Here is a 15,914-nt window from a genome sequence, read left to right as displayed (position 1 = left end):
TCAGTCTAACTCCTCCATTGGGGTTCCCATGCTCAATCTGATGGTTAGCTGCAAGCATCCTCATCTGTATCAGTAGGTCTCTGGCAAAGCCTCTCAGGAGACACCCATTTCAGGTTCCTGTCACCAAGCACCTCGTAGCATCAGCAATAGTGTCTGGGTTTGGTGTCTGCATGTGGGATGGATCACCAGGTAGGGCAGTCTCTGGATGGCCTTCTTTCAGGCTCTACTCCACTCTTTGTCCCTGTATTTCCTTTAGACAAGAGCAATTCTGGGTTAAAATTTTGAGAAGGGTGGGTAGCCCCATCCCCCAACTGGGCTTCCTGCTTAACCTCTGGATATGGTCTCTACAGGTTCTCCTTCCTCTTTGTTGGGCATTTCAGCTAATCTCATCCCTGTTGGATCCTGGGAGCCTCTTGCTTTCCTGGCATCTGGGACTTGCTGGTGGCTACCCCCAGTACCCCAGCCCCTATTGCTAAACACTTCTGTTCAACTTCCTGACCTCTGTATATTATCCCAGTCTCCTTCTGTACCTGATCCTCCCCAGTTTTCCTCCTCCCCCTCTTCTCTTCCTTCCAAGTTCCTCCTACCCTCTCCTCCCAGAGTATTTTGTTGCCCCTTCTAAGAAGGACTGAATCATCCACACTTTGGTCTTCTTTCTTCTTGAGCTTCATATGGTCTGTGAATTGATATTTTGTTACAAGGATAGAAAAGTAACTAAGGCAGGAACTGAATACATTATGAGCTACTCAAAAATATTACAGTGAGTGTATCCCGCAATGCTCATCCCAGAATTTTTAAAATAACAATTTCTATGAAAAATCCCAGTGTGACGTTTGAAACTACCTCACTATGTATTGTTGGCTAAGAAGTTCCCAAAGATCCTAAAACAATATATCCTACTGTTCTTGCTCTCACTCACACATCCGAACTAAATGGCAAGGCCTTATCTCTGGAGATACTTTTTACATTTTCAGTACAGGGCAGAGAATTTGAGCTGAACCTGCCCTAGAAGCTTCATTTTTGTTTTCTAGCTAGCATCATTCATTGTCCTGGGAAGTGCTATGGAGACTCCTGGGTTGAGTCATTGATAAGTGGTCTTTACCTAGCTGTGAATCCTGTCTGCTACTGTACCAACTGTCCAGAAAAGATATGCCTGGTGGTCCCATAGTGAGATGATTGTTTTAGGGAAAAATAGCCACTTTCTGATTGAGTTTGAGGCCCTTACTAAGAGAGAAAGTATGTTCCTGGTACCGTAAATGTGATCAAAGCCCCATCACAGCAGAAGTCACAGACTTGGGGGAAATTAATTTCTGGTGCTTTTTTAAATGGTCATAAACAGCCTTTAAATATGTATGCTTGTGTCTATAAACTGATGTTTTAGCCAGATAAACTTTGTTTTGCTGGTGAGGATAGATAACTCAGAGATTCATAATTGATCCAAATACTGAGAATAAGTGACTGCTGAGTGGTTAGTCCTGAAGAGGACATCTTTATCAATGCTTCCAAAGGCCACAGAACATCTATAAAGAGAAGATAGAAAGACTGTAAGAATTGGAAGATGTGGAGGACTACTATATAATACTATGTATCTGACATGGTCATCACAATTATGAACATACATTAGCTGTAGGTACCTGAAAAGACCTGCATTAAAAAATACGTAAGAGAGGACATGCTCAGTGGTTAAGAGTACTGGTTGTTTTTGCTGATGACCTGGGTTCAGTTCCTAGAATCCACATGGTGACTAAGCATTCCAGTTCTATATGACTCAACAGCCTCTTTTGGCCTTAGGGTACTGCATGCACAGAAATATGTGCAGGAAAACCACACAAACACATAAAAGAAAATGATACAGGAAAATAGAAGGGTAACTGGTTAGGGTGAAGAAGATGATCAGGAGATGTGGGAAGTAGATGAGAGATGGTAATAATGGGTGGTAAATATGGTCATAATCCATTATTCAAATTAATGAAATAGTCCTGCTGTGGATTGATGTCCCAGGGCAGGCTGGTATTCAAGGGAGGTAAGGTGAATGGGAGCAGGTAACACAGAGAGAAATTTGTGAGGGCAAGATTGTGAGAAGAGGAGGGAGAGTGGTATGGATGCACCTGGCATATAAACTGTAATAAATTTAATAAATAAATTTATAGAAAAAGAGAATAGAAAATAATCACAAAAATGATAAAAGATGAAAAGAAAAAATGGATTTAAAAATAGTTCAAAAAAGTATATGATTCCCTTTATTAGCTTATGTTTTAATTTTTTATGGTGTCCTATCAGACACAAATTAAATCCTCTTTTTTTTGCTTTTTGCATCATAAGGCAGAGGAAAAGAAAGCATTGTCTTATCCTGGTCACTAAGATATAAGATGTGTGACTTTTTGTAAGTTTTATATTTTACTTATATACCTTTGTGTGTACATTGGTTGCATACATACAGAAGCTCATAGAGGCCAACACACAGAGAGTGGGATTCCTTTGGAACTGGGGTTTTAGGGAGTTGTGAGGCACTTGCTGTGGGTGTGGAGATCTGAACTTCGGTTCTCTGGAAAAGTAGCAAAATACTGTAACCACTACAGCCATTTCTCCAGGTCTCCTTCATTGTCTCTCATTGAATAATTTCCCTGGATATCAAATGCTAGGTTGAAGTTATTTTTATTTAGCATATGGGGCATGCTGTCTGATTCACTTCAGGACTATTAATAAGTAATGTTAATCTTACAAGGATTTTGTAAGTAAAAATAGTTTTCTCTTTAGTTTGGTGTTTTGATTGAGCATAATGTGAACTTTTATACATCTCCCTTACCTTATCTATCTATATATAGCTCATTGAACTACTGATCCTAGGGTTTTTCCATAAAAAGAAGTTTAGAAAAAATACTTAGTTTAGAAATTTTTTTTCAGTATTCTTTTGTCTCTATTTTTTCCTCCTTGTAGAATTCCCAGTAGATCTACGGCAATAATCATGCGATCTCTAAGTCCCTGTTCATTTCACTTATTTTTTGATTTGTTTGTTTTTTTGCATAGGATAATCAAAATTGACATATTTTCAATGTCGTTGACTCTTGTTTCCAACAGCTCACATTTCTATTTCAATTTGTCTGATTGTGTTTGTTGTTGTTGTTGTGTTTTTGTTTTTTGTTTTGTTTTTGTTTTTGTTTTTTCCGGAGCTGGGACCAACCCAGGGCCTTTGCGCTTTCCTAGGCAAGCACCTACCACTGAGCTAAATCCCCAACCCCCTGTTTGTTTTTTTTTTTTTTTTTTTTTTTTTTTTAAGATTTAAGTTATCTTTGAATCAAGATGTGTAGTTTTTGGCAAAACTCTGCCAGATGTTCTTTATTTGGACAGAAAATTCTCATACTTTTGAAGTTAATTTAAGATATATTTATCACTACTTGCTTGAAATATTTAAAGGATCTTGTTTTAAATATTTTGTCTATTCAAAAGAAGAGATAGATCAGCAGTTAACAATGTTTTGTCTTGCAGAGGACCAATCCATGTTTACAACTCCTGTTTCAGGGGATCCAACACTCTCTTCTGACTTCTGCACACAACTGTGTATACACACACACACACACACACACACACACACACACACACCACCACCACCACCACCACCACCATCACCATTACCAACAAATCTAAAAATATTTGTCAATTAAGTTAAAATTTTAAACTTGCTTAAATGCCTTTTTCTCTTAGTATTATGGTTATTGTTAATTTTAAGCTTGACAGGATCTTGGATCTTCTGGGAGAAGGGTCTCTGGGTATAATTATGAAGGATAGTTTTGATTATATTAATTGATATGGGAAAACCCATCTTAATTGTGGTTGAGACTATTCCCTAGGTAGGAAACCCTGGAATACATAGCTTGGTGAAAATGTGCTGAGTACTACCATACATTCATTTACTATTATTCTTTGTTCCTTGATTATAGATAGATAATCACTAGTTCCCTCAAGTTCTGGCTGTTGTGACATATGGCTATAATGGACTATGACACTGATGCTTTGAGAAAGAATTGCTTCCCACAGGGTCATATATTTGCGTGCCTATTCACCAGCTAGTAAAACTATTTGAAAGGGTTAGAAGGATTAAGAGTGGCCTTGTTGAAGGAAGTGGGTCACTGTGGGTGGGCATGGAGGTTTCAAAAGCCCATATCAAACTCAGTCCTGCTCTCCCTGACTGTAGATCAGGATGTAGCTCTCAATTACTTTTCCAGTACCATGGCTTCCATGCTTACTGTCACATTTCCTGCCATGATAAGAATAGACTAAGACTCTGAAGCTGTAAGCAAGTCCCCAATTAAATTCTTTCTCTTATAAGATTTGTGGCCATGATGCCTTATCACGGCAATAGAACAGTGACTAAATTACCTGGAAATGTGAATCAGCATGATTCTTTTCCCCTTATGTTTCTTTTGTTTGGGTATTTTGTCACAACAACAGAAAAGAAACTAAGGTATTTGGCCTTTGTGTTTTTCTTAGATGTTTAATACTTTCTCATTTTATTGTGTTCTAAATAAAAATTATTATCTGGGAACTTTGCAAAACTAGTTTTCAATCCAAGATTAATTAATTTTATGTTTTTGTTTCATTTCTTGTTTGTGTGGTGTTGTCTTGAGACTAGCCAGCAGTTACACCTTAAAGCCTTACTTTCTAGTATAAATCCTAAGCATGTACATAGCATATAAATATGTGCCTTCAGATAAATGTATGTGGTTGTGCAGATTACCAAAAATGTGTTGGAGCTCTTTAAATGTAATATGGATACTCCATTATTTATCATATTTCTGTTTAAGCTTTCTTCTGGTAATTGTTTTGGTTGATCCTACTTGCATTGATTCTTCAGGCAGATTAATTCTTTTTTTTTTTGATTCTGTTAGAGATGCCATGAAAATTATGTTGAATTTCTCTGAGTAACCTCGAAATCATGTCAAATAAAGACAAGTTGTAGGGTTAAAATATTTCAGGTAGTGGCAAACAGGTCAAAAGTTGGCAATGCTTTTTGGATAAGATTTTAATGGAACCTCATGTCTTACTCAAATTCTTTTAGTGGCTGCTCAAGTATGTGATTCTGAACAACTGAGGTTGCAAAACTACTGGTTTTCAAAAGTAATATGGATATGACAAGAGGAGACGAAAGTACCCCAAACACTCCCATATGTTGATCTTTTAAATTTTTTGTCTTATTTTTAATTTTTTAGTATTTGAGGATTTTATAAAATATATTTTACTGTATTCTTTCTCATCTTCACCTCTCAACTCCTCCTAGATCCTCCCTTTCTAACTCACCGAACTTTATATATTTTCTCTCTGTAAAAAACAAAGACAAAAAGAGAAAAGCCACTAAAACATGGAGTTCACTTTGTGTTGGCCATGTATTGCTGATCATGGGGCTTGCCTTGAAGTGTGGTTGATGTACCCAGTGTCACTCTATTGAGGTAAACTGAGTAGCTATCTCAGTAACTATCATTTCTTTAAATATCTTCTTGCCCAGGAGTGGGAATTTGTTCTCACTTTCCCTCCTTCTTCCTTCAATAAATGATGTTCAAATTGTGGTAAGAATTTGAACAGTTTTCATGGTTATGAAAACATAGATTTTGACTATTTTGTTATTTCTTTACCTGGTGTTGCTTGTGAACTCTGTATGAAAATATTTTTTGTGCCTTATTGTACCATTCTGGAAGTACTTCTTTTAGGTTAATTGCTTGAAGTTTGAGAAAAAAAATAGAGGTATCATCAGCAAGGTGGTAGAATAAAAATTTCCAGATCCTAATCCTCCCAAAAGACATGAATATAAGAATGATACATAAAAAGAATATTCCTGTGAGAAATCCAGAAATCAGTTAGAAAGTTGCTCGCATCCTGGGTGAATGTGAAACCAACTAGGAAGACTCATGCCATTCTCTCGCACTGGCATCTTCTCCCCCCATTCAGAAAGATACTCAACCTTGGAGAAGGGAATCCATAAAATATATATTGACTGGTCTGACATTTAGGGAACTTGCCTAAAGACCACTAGTTCTCTTCCGATAGGAAAAATGACAAGAATATAGCTGCCAGGCTGATGACCTCAGAGTGTACCAGAGATTGCAGGACAAGAGATAAAAATAGGTGGAATTCTCATATCTCATCTTACTACAACATGAAGGCCGCACTCTCCTCAACACTAGGAACTCATGAATGGAAACCACAAAATGTCTTCACCTAAGATTAGAGACGGTTCCTTTAAGGAAAGGATTGCAATGTTCACATTTTCTACTAGATCTGAGTCAAGAACTTCTTGCCCACAGGTTCTAGGGAAGAAGGAGAGGTGACTAATACTTAACATGAAGAAATAACAATAAAGAAACAAGCAAAACAAGTGAAACTAAACCCCATGCAAACAGGGAAGTGTGATATAGTTAAAGGAAGAAGTTCAATATCTAGAAACTATAAAAATGCAGAGATAAATGAATTTCCACAAAATTACTTCAAATTATCTCCATACTTATTCTTTGCAAATTAAATTTGCACACACACACACACACACACACACACAAATGGTTAAACAGGTTAGGTAAGAAATTTATAATATCCATCAAAAAGACATGACAGTAGACAGAATTAAGCATAAAAAATAATCATTGATCATGAAAACAGGCATTTGTGAAGTTATTGAATCAGGGGAGTAAAAAATGAAAAAAAGAGAAACTAAAAGATATATGGGATCATTAAGCAGAATAATATACACATTATAGGAGTTCCTGGAAACGGGATAAAGAAAGGAAGAACTTAATTGAAGAAAGGAAAGAAACAACTATAAAATTCAAGACACTCAAAAGATTCCAACTATGTGAGTCACATTGAAACCAGCCTGTCAGAAATAACACACAAAAAGAGAATCTTGAAAAAGAAACATGTTAGGAGACTGTACAGGAGGCAATAATGATTGTATTGAGATTTCTTAGAAGAAACAGTAGAGATTAAAACAGAGTGGAGTGATATATTAATGCACGGCCCAATTTGGTCATATCCAGAAGGATAATACAATTGACTTTTTTTATTCTTTAATTTTTTCTACAGTCCAGATTTTATTCCCCTCCTCATCCACCTTTCACTGTTCCATATCCCTCCCTCCCCTCTCTCCAAGAGGATGTTCCCTTACCCCATGAGACCTCCTCACTCCCTGGGGTCCCATGTCTCTTGAGGGTTAGGTGCATCTTCTCTGACTGAGTCCAGACCCAGGAGTCCTCTGCTGTATATGTGTTGGGGGCCTCATCTCAGCTGCTGTGTGCTGCCTCATTGGTAGCTAAGTGTCTGAGTGATCCCGGGGACCAAGTTATTTGATACTGCTGGTCTTCCTATAGGGTCGCCCTCCTCCTCAGAAGTTGGCATTTCTGATTTAAGGCGAGGGGTGGGGTCAAGCTAATGACTATAGTTGCTAGTCTGAGAAACAAAATAAAGCAAAAAAAAAATTAAAACTACAAAAAAGCCTTACAATTAATATCTTAAATGGTTTGTGTTCTTTTCAGAATTGTTAAGTTTTTTTTTTCTTTTTTTTCTTTTTTTTTTTTTTTTTTCGGAGCTGGGGACTGAACCCAGGGCCTTGCGTTTGCTAGGCAAGTGCTCTATCGCTGAGCTAAATCCCCAACCCCAGAATTGTTAAGTTTCAACAAATGGTGAAAGTGTGGATCTCTATAACATTAAGATTTGATCTTGTAATGGCTAGATAAATTATGCAGAAGTAATTTTACAAATATCAAGGTACATTCTTTGAGAAGATGTTTAGCAAAACAAAATATACCCATACATAATACACACACATAATTTATAAATGTTTATGAAGATTCATCCTGCTAAAATGAAATGTTTTCAAGGAAATAAATACAACTGGAGATAATTGTTAAAGTAACTCAGATTCAGAAATATAATATTTCATTGTTTCCTTTCATATATAAAATATAAATTTAGAATATAAGTATTTATTTTATATATTAATGAAAATAGAAGATAGAATATGGGCTGAATAGATTGGGTCTAAAAGAGGAGAATAAAAGAATGTCATGTGTGGAAAAAGTAATATAAATATTGCATGTTTTCTCACATATTATAAATCTATTATCTATCTATCTATCTATCTATCTATCTATCTATCTATTTACTATATGAAAGCAGAATCAGAACTATTTGAGGAGAGAAAGAATATTAGGGGGAAGAAAAGGGGTAAAAGAGGGAAATAGGCTAAATGTAAACAAAGTATGATGATTTATATGTATTATAATGTTATAATGAAATCTACTATTTTGTCTAAAAGGAGAGAATTTATATTGTATCTAGATGCTATATTTGAGTAGTATATTTTATTCATTTTGGTTCTTAGTCCACTTATTGCCACATCCAATAGAAAAGTATTTTCTAGAAGATATTTTTATCAGAGAGGACCACTGGGGCTCTTTTAGATTTTTATTATGATGTAAAGGATTTTAATACTTTGCATGTTTCACTCAGTATTGAATGTTTATTGTATATTTACCATTTGTACCCAGACTTTGTGTGGAGATGGCAGAGTTGCATGCCTGTCAGAAATCTCACTGTTTTTCATGTTTATATATGATATTCAACCTCATTCTCCAAAAATGAAAAATGCAAGTTAAATCTTTTGTGAGTTTCATAAGAATTGCCAGTTCCTCCACAAACTACAGAGAACATAAACTATGATAAAGATACACGAAGAATAGCACTACAAGAATTACTGCAGGAGATGTTTATAAGATTTGTACATTTTAACACCCCTACTTGGAATATCTCCAAGCCTCTTTCTTGAGCCCTTTTTCTTCATGTGTTTTCTTAGGAGTTTATTGCAGAAACTGGACTATAACCAGAAATCATCTCCAGTTGGCAATTTATATTCTGGAACCATTACCCTGTTGTAAGCAATCATGAGATTTGAAAAAAAATGTCAGTAGCTTCTCCTCAATGATGTCTTGCAGACCCCTGGACTACAAGCCAGTAAAGAAGCATACTGTGTATGTTTTACCCTTTGGGACTTCTAGTGAATGTTTGTTTAACAACAGATGTCACTGTTTACTTGGTAAATATGAGGTCTTCTGCAAAATGTGCAACTAAATCAAAGTCCACTTTGGGACTGTTTTCAACTTTTAGAAAGATTACTTTATGCTTTTTTTTTACTTTATACTTTTATAATTTTGTAAACTTTATAATTGCTGCTTTTCCAAAGGCAGAGTCTCAAATCGCATGAAGTTACTATACTAAAGAAGCCTTGTAATGATAAATTTCTCTCTCTCTCTCTCTCTCTCTCTCTCTCTCTCTCTCTCTTTCTTTGTATATGTGTCTCTGTGTGTGATATTTCTAAAACCAAGTATGAAAAATATAAGAACACATTTATAATGGCTTTAATTTATTTTTGCATGTATGAGAATCTATTCTTCTATATTGTAAGAAGTCAGATAAATGCTCCTTTCCATATTTAGAAGGTGAGAAGCTTCAGATAGACTCAATTATTTGTATTAATTAAAAATATCAGCATCAAGCCAGGCATAGGGTACACTCTTTTAACCTCACCATTCAAAAGACATAGGGATGTTGATCTCTGTAATTTTGAGGCCACTTTGATCTATATTGTGACTTTCAGACCATCTAGGGCTACCTAGCAACGTCTTGAGCAAAAAATGTTGAAAAGAAACAAACAGAAATCCAAGAAATTATATATAGTTCAAAATATCATTAATGTTTGATCAGATTCTAAACTCATTTAGGATCCTCAATTTAAAACTAATAAATTGATTTTATTAACTTATTGAAAATATCTGACCACTACTAAAAGTATCAAAAAGGCAAGAGAACTGAAATTAGAAAATGGACAGCCCCATAACAATTGGAGTGGGGTCTGTCTCTGACTCTGTTTCTTGCCAATAGATCCCTTTCTCTCTACTTGAACTTGAGTCCTGGTTGGGCCTCGGTGAGAGAGGATGTGCTTAGTCCTCCAGGGACTTGATGTTCCAGGGCAGGGTGGTGCTCAAGAGGTGATTCCTCATCTCTGAGGAGAAGGGGAGAAGGTAATGAGGGGAAGAATTTGTAAGTGTGGTACTGGGAGAGGAGGAGAGATGGGGGCTGTGATTGAGATAGAAATTAAATAAATTAATTAATAAAAAAAGAAAAAGAAGATGGACAAACACCAAAAATGTCCAGAAAGCAGAAAGGACTGCCAAGAAAATAGGCACGAGAGTACTCTATTTATGAGATAAACATTGATGACTGAAAGCTAAGCATATGTCAGCACCACCACTAACAATGATGCCAGTAGACTTTATAGTTACTCTACTGAATTGTGAATTCTAACACAAACACTGTAAACTACTCTCATTCTTTCAAGATTAAAGGTATCATACAAGAACAAACATATGCTTTGTCCCACCTTCATCACCTTTATTAGTGTGACTTTATGCCCCTAAATAAAAAGTGAAAATCCCAGATGTAGAAATGTGCCCAAATATTGTATTTTATTAAGTGTAATATGAGCAGAAGAGTCAGCTTTTTCTTTTCAATAGTCCTTGGAGTCAAACTGGGCTGATATTATTTTGTATCTTTCCAAGCACATGGAAATAACGCTGTCTAGAAATTTCTATAGATACAATGACAGTGAATAGCAATTTCTACAGATGTATAGGAAGGTTGCTAGAATGAAATCAAGATTTGAATCATCACCAAGCTGAATAAATAAGGTCAATTAATGTTTATAATATTGGCCAAGGCAAACTGGTAGGGAGTCATAGTATCTGAGACATTTTAGAAAAAAAAAACCAGCCTGAAACATAAGAATAAAAACAATGTTAAACTAAGTACTCAATTGTGGATGACTCATCTATATCAACCTCCCATTGTCAGAGACTAAGGAAACTTTCAAGACAGGGTACAGATGAAAGAATGAATAGACAAGAGGAGAGCTGTGAAATGATGACTTCTATATATGACTGCTTCATCCATTATCATACAGCAGCTGTAGTGATGTGCACAAGAGCGGCACGATATCAAGCCAGTGAATATTCCAGAATGGATGGTGAAGGGGCATCTAAGCCCCACTTTTATTGTACGAGCTACTGGAAGTTGATGGTTGTTGAAGGAAGGAGAGTCACTGTTCTTTGTGGATTTGGCCACTGGTAGGTGGCTCATGTCCTAGTAAAAGATTATATAACTATCTCCATATGTGCATGACTAAGTAGACTCCAAGAGTTATTAATAATAGTAAAACAAAGATAAGGAGCTCTAGGAAGTGTTGGAGGGATGTAGTGGTGGATGGATATGTTCAACATACTAATGTATAAAACTTGCAGAAAATGTTATTTAATAAAGAGTAGAGAGTTTGGAATCAGATGAACTGTATTATAAAACATCATGATAAAACAAAACAAAACAAAACAAACAAACAAACAAACACAGAAAGGAAAAAAAACACTATCTTTTAGAAGGAAATATTTATTTCTGCTTACAGTTCCAAATGGAAAATCTGTAATGGTAAGAGAAGTACAGCAGTAAATGGCCGGAGACAGAAGTTGACAGATCACATTTTAAACTGCAAACAGAGAGCAAATAGATAACTTCAAGTTCCATAAACTTTTAAAGACTGCCCCAGTGACAAAGCTCCTCCTCTAGCAAGGCTCGACTTCCTAAAGGTTCTATAACCTTCAGAAAAAGAGTGCTACCAACTGGGTCTCACATATTTAAATAATTCCATAAACTCATGGCAGTATTCATTTAGTACAGCTTTAAAGGTCATAGACTATAATATTGTCTGGACACTGGTCAAAAGTTCAAAGTTCAAAGCATCTTTTTAGACTCAAGGCAATCATTTAGCCTCCTATTTTAAAAAATTACATATTTCCAACATATAGTGGCATCTTTGACATCCAGGATAAAATAAGGCAGGGTATAGATTCAGCTATTACCTGGGACTGGTCTCCCTGGCAGGGGGTGATGAAAATTTTCCTAGGGGCTGCAAGAAGCCAGTGAAAAATTGCTTTAAGGGCTGCAAAAGACTGGTTGAAAAGAAAGAAAGATAAAAGGGAAGAAAGAATCTCTCTCTCTCTCTCTCTCTCTCTCTCTCTCTCTCTCTCTCTCTCTCTACACACACACACACACACACACACACACACACACACACACACACACACACACACCACACTGATGTATATGGATGAACAAACTGAAAAGCTTCTGAGCAAGCTCTTTTCTAACTTTATTTTTTCCTCACAGTTTATATATATCCAACAAAATCTTTCAAGCAGTACAAAAATTACATTGTGACTACATTCTATTTTTCTTTTAGTCAATGATTATTAAGAAAAACAGTATGTTTCTCCAATACCTTTACATAAAAACACTATTACATAGTACAGGTTAAAATAAAACATCATTCCCAAGAACCTACAGCATACATTTGTTACTAAGCAACTTGTTATAGATTAGCAAACTGTGAGCAAGCAAGGTAATTTTCTCAGCCAGTTTCTCTTACTGGCAGCCAGCAATTTGTGTTTAAAAAGAAAGGATCAATTATTTTTATTATTTATCTTTAAATGTAATCTTATAAAACTCTTAAAAGAGTCACAAATCTAAATCCATATTTAAAAAAATAGTCATTTCTACTTTAAATCCCCAGAATGCACATCTACTTATCAGCGATTTTTATTAAATCATATCAGGAAGCTGAAGCCGTAAGTGGATAGAGGAAGTCAATCATCACCTTGACTAAGAGCCCTTCTTTGCAAGAGAGAAATCAGCTAGTGCTGGTCCAGCTGCCATTATTCTTGTTTCCTGACCTTAAAAATATCCCTAGCTTTCTGAACTTCCAACTGCCCACTCAGTTTTCTACATCAGAGCCACTAGCAAAAACATCTTAACCTAACTTCATTAAGAATTTATTTTCCCCAATTCTTTCTGAGGGTGACGGTCGTTGTTAACAGTCTATATCTCTAAGTTCTTTCCAAGGGTGGTGACTGAATCATGAATCTGCTCCAGCAGCAGTGCCTGAAAAAAATGTCAAACACTAATATTGCGAGTGCCAATGTGAGGGGATGGACACCCCCTTAGAATTTTCACACAATTCTTAGATTAAGAGGGATGTGAAGGCCACAAGCAGAGGAAACTCCACAACATTATGAAGTCCTCAGAACATGTAGTCCTTGGAGCTCTGCCTCTCTGAGGCACATCCATTTTGTTTGTGCTAACAGGCGGGCAGCACTCCTTGGGTTCTAAAGCTGCTCCTCCTGAACAGCCCTCAACACCATTCCAAAAAGGAATGGGGGAATAGTTAGGAAGGATTTGTCAAAGCAAGACTGAAACCAAGCAGAGCAGTCACCAAATTCTACAAGTCCTATGGCTGCAATTTGAATTTCAAGGGTCTTAGATGAATTCATCCCTCCAACCTCTCTGCCTACAATAAACATTTCTTTCTCAGAGTAGTTCTACACTTGATCTTAGCCAAAAGGCCGAGAAGCGATCTCTCAGAGTAGTTCTGCTCCCTATATGCACACATCCTTGGCAGCTACCTCATGGATCTGGCAACTTTAATATCTTGGAATCTTTACTACCACCCAGGCTTCACCTTCACAGTGGGACACATGGATTCTGCCCCTCAGAGTCTTCATGTAGGGATTCCCTTGTCCCATGCCTCAGTCTTGCAGCTTTAGTTCCTCCAAAGCCAGTACAACCTAGATATTGCTGCTCAGTTCTAGCATCACCCACATTAGCAGCCACGCTTGTATTTTGAAGCAGTTGTTTTCTAGAAGCAACACCCCCCCAAACAAACAAACAAACACCGAGGGGCTTTCACAAACTGGAAGCTTAGCTTGGGGGGGGGAATTTCCCTGTCTCCATTGTTCCAGTGCAGAGCAGGAGGTCTTTGTAATCGAGCTACTCTTTATAATGACTATACTTTCTCTTTAGCACATGCATTGGCTATAACATCAACCTTCCTAGTTTTCTCTCTGAACTGTACATTTTGCATTTCGTTCTAACCTATTTGTTCTCTTTTATAGAGCAACTGGAAATGGAGGGAGATTATTAATTCTCATCTCCCCTGAGTAATGGCTTTCCTTCACCAAGGCACCACTTTCTAGGTTCCGTTACCTCTCCGAACAGTGCCATCAACCTGGAACCACGAGTTCACATACTTAAGCCTATGGGGAATATTTCTCATCCAATCCACCATATGGACATATGTTGACAGTCGTGCATATTTGAAAAAAGTACTTAACCCTTTTTGAGTCTTGGATTCCTTGTGAATCTTTTTTTTTTTCTTTTTTTCGGAGCTGGGGACCTAACCCAGGGCCTTGCGCTTGCTAGGCAAGCGCTTTACCACTGAGCTAAATCCCCAACCCCCATGGTGAATCTTTAAAATCCCTTTAAAGAAGGTATTATAGCATCCTATTTTGTTTGTTACACTTTAGTATTTCCTCTTACGGGTAGTGATTAAAGAGAATAACATACATTTGCACATATTCTGGGTGCTTTTACTTATAAGTGACAAAATAACAGCCCCATATGACATAAACTTGCAAAGGATTATATTTCCTATGAAAATATGCCAAATATACTGCTTTATTTGGGACTTAATTTTAAGTCTCCCTACACTTGATAACTTGGTTTGACTTTGATTGTAATCAAAACTTTAAGAAGTAAGAAACAGTTAGCCAGGAGGGAGAGGCTCTCGTGATACAATGTTTAGCAAAATCATGTACTTTACACACCTTCTTTTCATGAACTATGAAGACGATTTAAGAGACCTGGTGGTGTTGATGTAGAAAGATGATGTTCCTAGGGAGTATGTTTTAGATATGGTTACTACAGATGTGATAAAGCACCATGACCAAAAATGAAAGGGCTTATTTGGCCTCCACTTTCTTTTTTTTTTTATATATATATTTTTTTATTATTATTAACTTGAGTATTTCTTATATACATTTGGCCTCCACTTTCATAGTGTAGTTCATCACTGAAGGAAGTCAGGACAGGAACTCAAACAGGACAGGAATGTGGAGGCAGGAACTGATGCAGAGGCCACAGGGGAGTGCAACTTACTGCCTTGCTCATGTCCCACTAAGCCTGTATTTTTATAGAACCCAGAACCACCAGATTAGGGATGGCATTACACACAGTAGTTTGGAACCTCACCTATCAATCACTATTTGAAAGAAAAAAGCCTTACATCTTATGGAGGCATTTTCTCAGTTGAGGTTCCCTCCTTTCACATAACTCTAGCTGGTGTTAGCTTGACAGAAAACCAGACAGCAGAGATGTATACTTATTTGTGCCTGTGACAATAATGATATCTAACAGAAAGGTCCACTGAGCACTATACAACTTAAATAGTAAATTTTTGGGTTCACCTGCATCAGTCCTGAAGGAAAGGTAGAAGTGCCATTAATTCTTCTCTAGGACCCAGAATTGTGTAGTAGGAGAAGTAAAATAAGTGTTCTCTTCACTTTGAATAAAAATGGAAACTTTCAAGTGGATTTAAGTCTATATCTCGGTGAGACATATTATGACCCTTAGTGTGTCTAGGTATATCTGCTACCTTGGTTTGTATTGGGAATCTGTTAGGTATAAAGTTTTAGAGCTCTTTACTCAAGGGCATTGAAACTTTAAGTAATGTTCCAAGAATTTATAAGAATGTATATATGTGGCCATTTTATTGTCTATGGAAACTAGAGGTAAGATGACCATTTGCAGGTTGACTAGTTTTGCTTACTCTAGGACATCATTTTTATCAGAGACATGGTGATTAGTATCAATTGTCTGCTGAGTGCAAACAATGCTTGTGAGGCTGGTAAATTTTCTATTAGTAATAAGTTGTCATATACAAATGTGGAACTAGAGTCCTTTACAGTTTTATAACTTTTTTGTTTGTTTGTTTG

At 36.6% G+C, this 15,914-nt stretch overlaps 1 pseudogene; it reads right to left on the bottom strand.

Annotated features, from left to right (window-relative positions):
* Positions 1–13,347: 13,347 nt before the first annotated feature.
* Positions 13,348–13,499, bottom strand: LOC116889552 (annotated as a pseudogene).
* Positions 13,500–15,914: the final 2,415 nt, after the last annotated feature.

Source organism: Rattus rattus, chromosome X (genome assembly GCF_011064425.1).
Source record: "Rattus rattus isolate New Zealand chromosome X, Rrattus_CSIRO_v1, whole genome shotgun sequence".
In the NCBI taxonomy this organism is placed as follows: Eukaryota; Metazoa; Chordata; class Mammalia; order Rodentia; family Muridae; genus Rattus; species Rattus rattus.
Note: the sequence above shows the minus strand (reverse complement) of the source record. Positions and strands in the feature narration are given on the sequence as shown.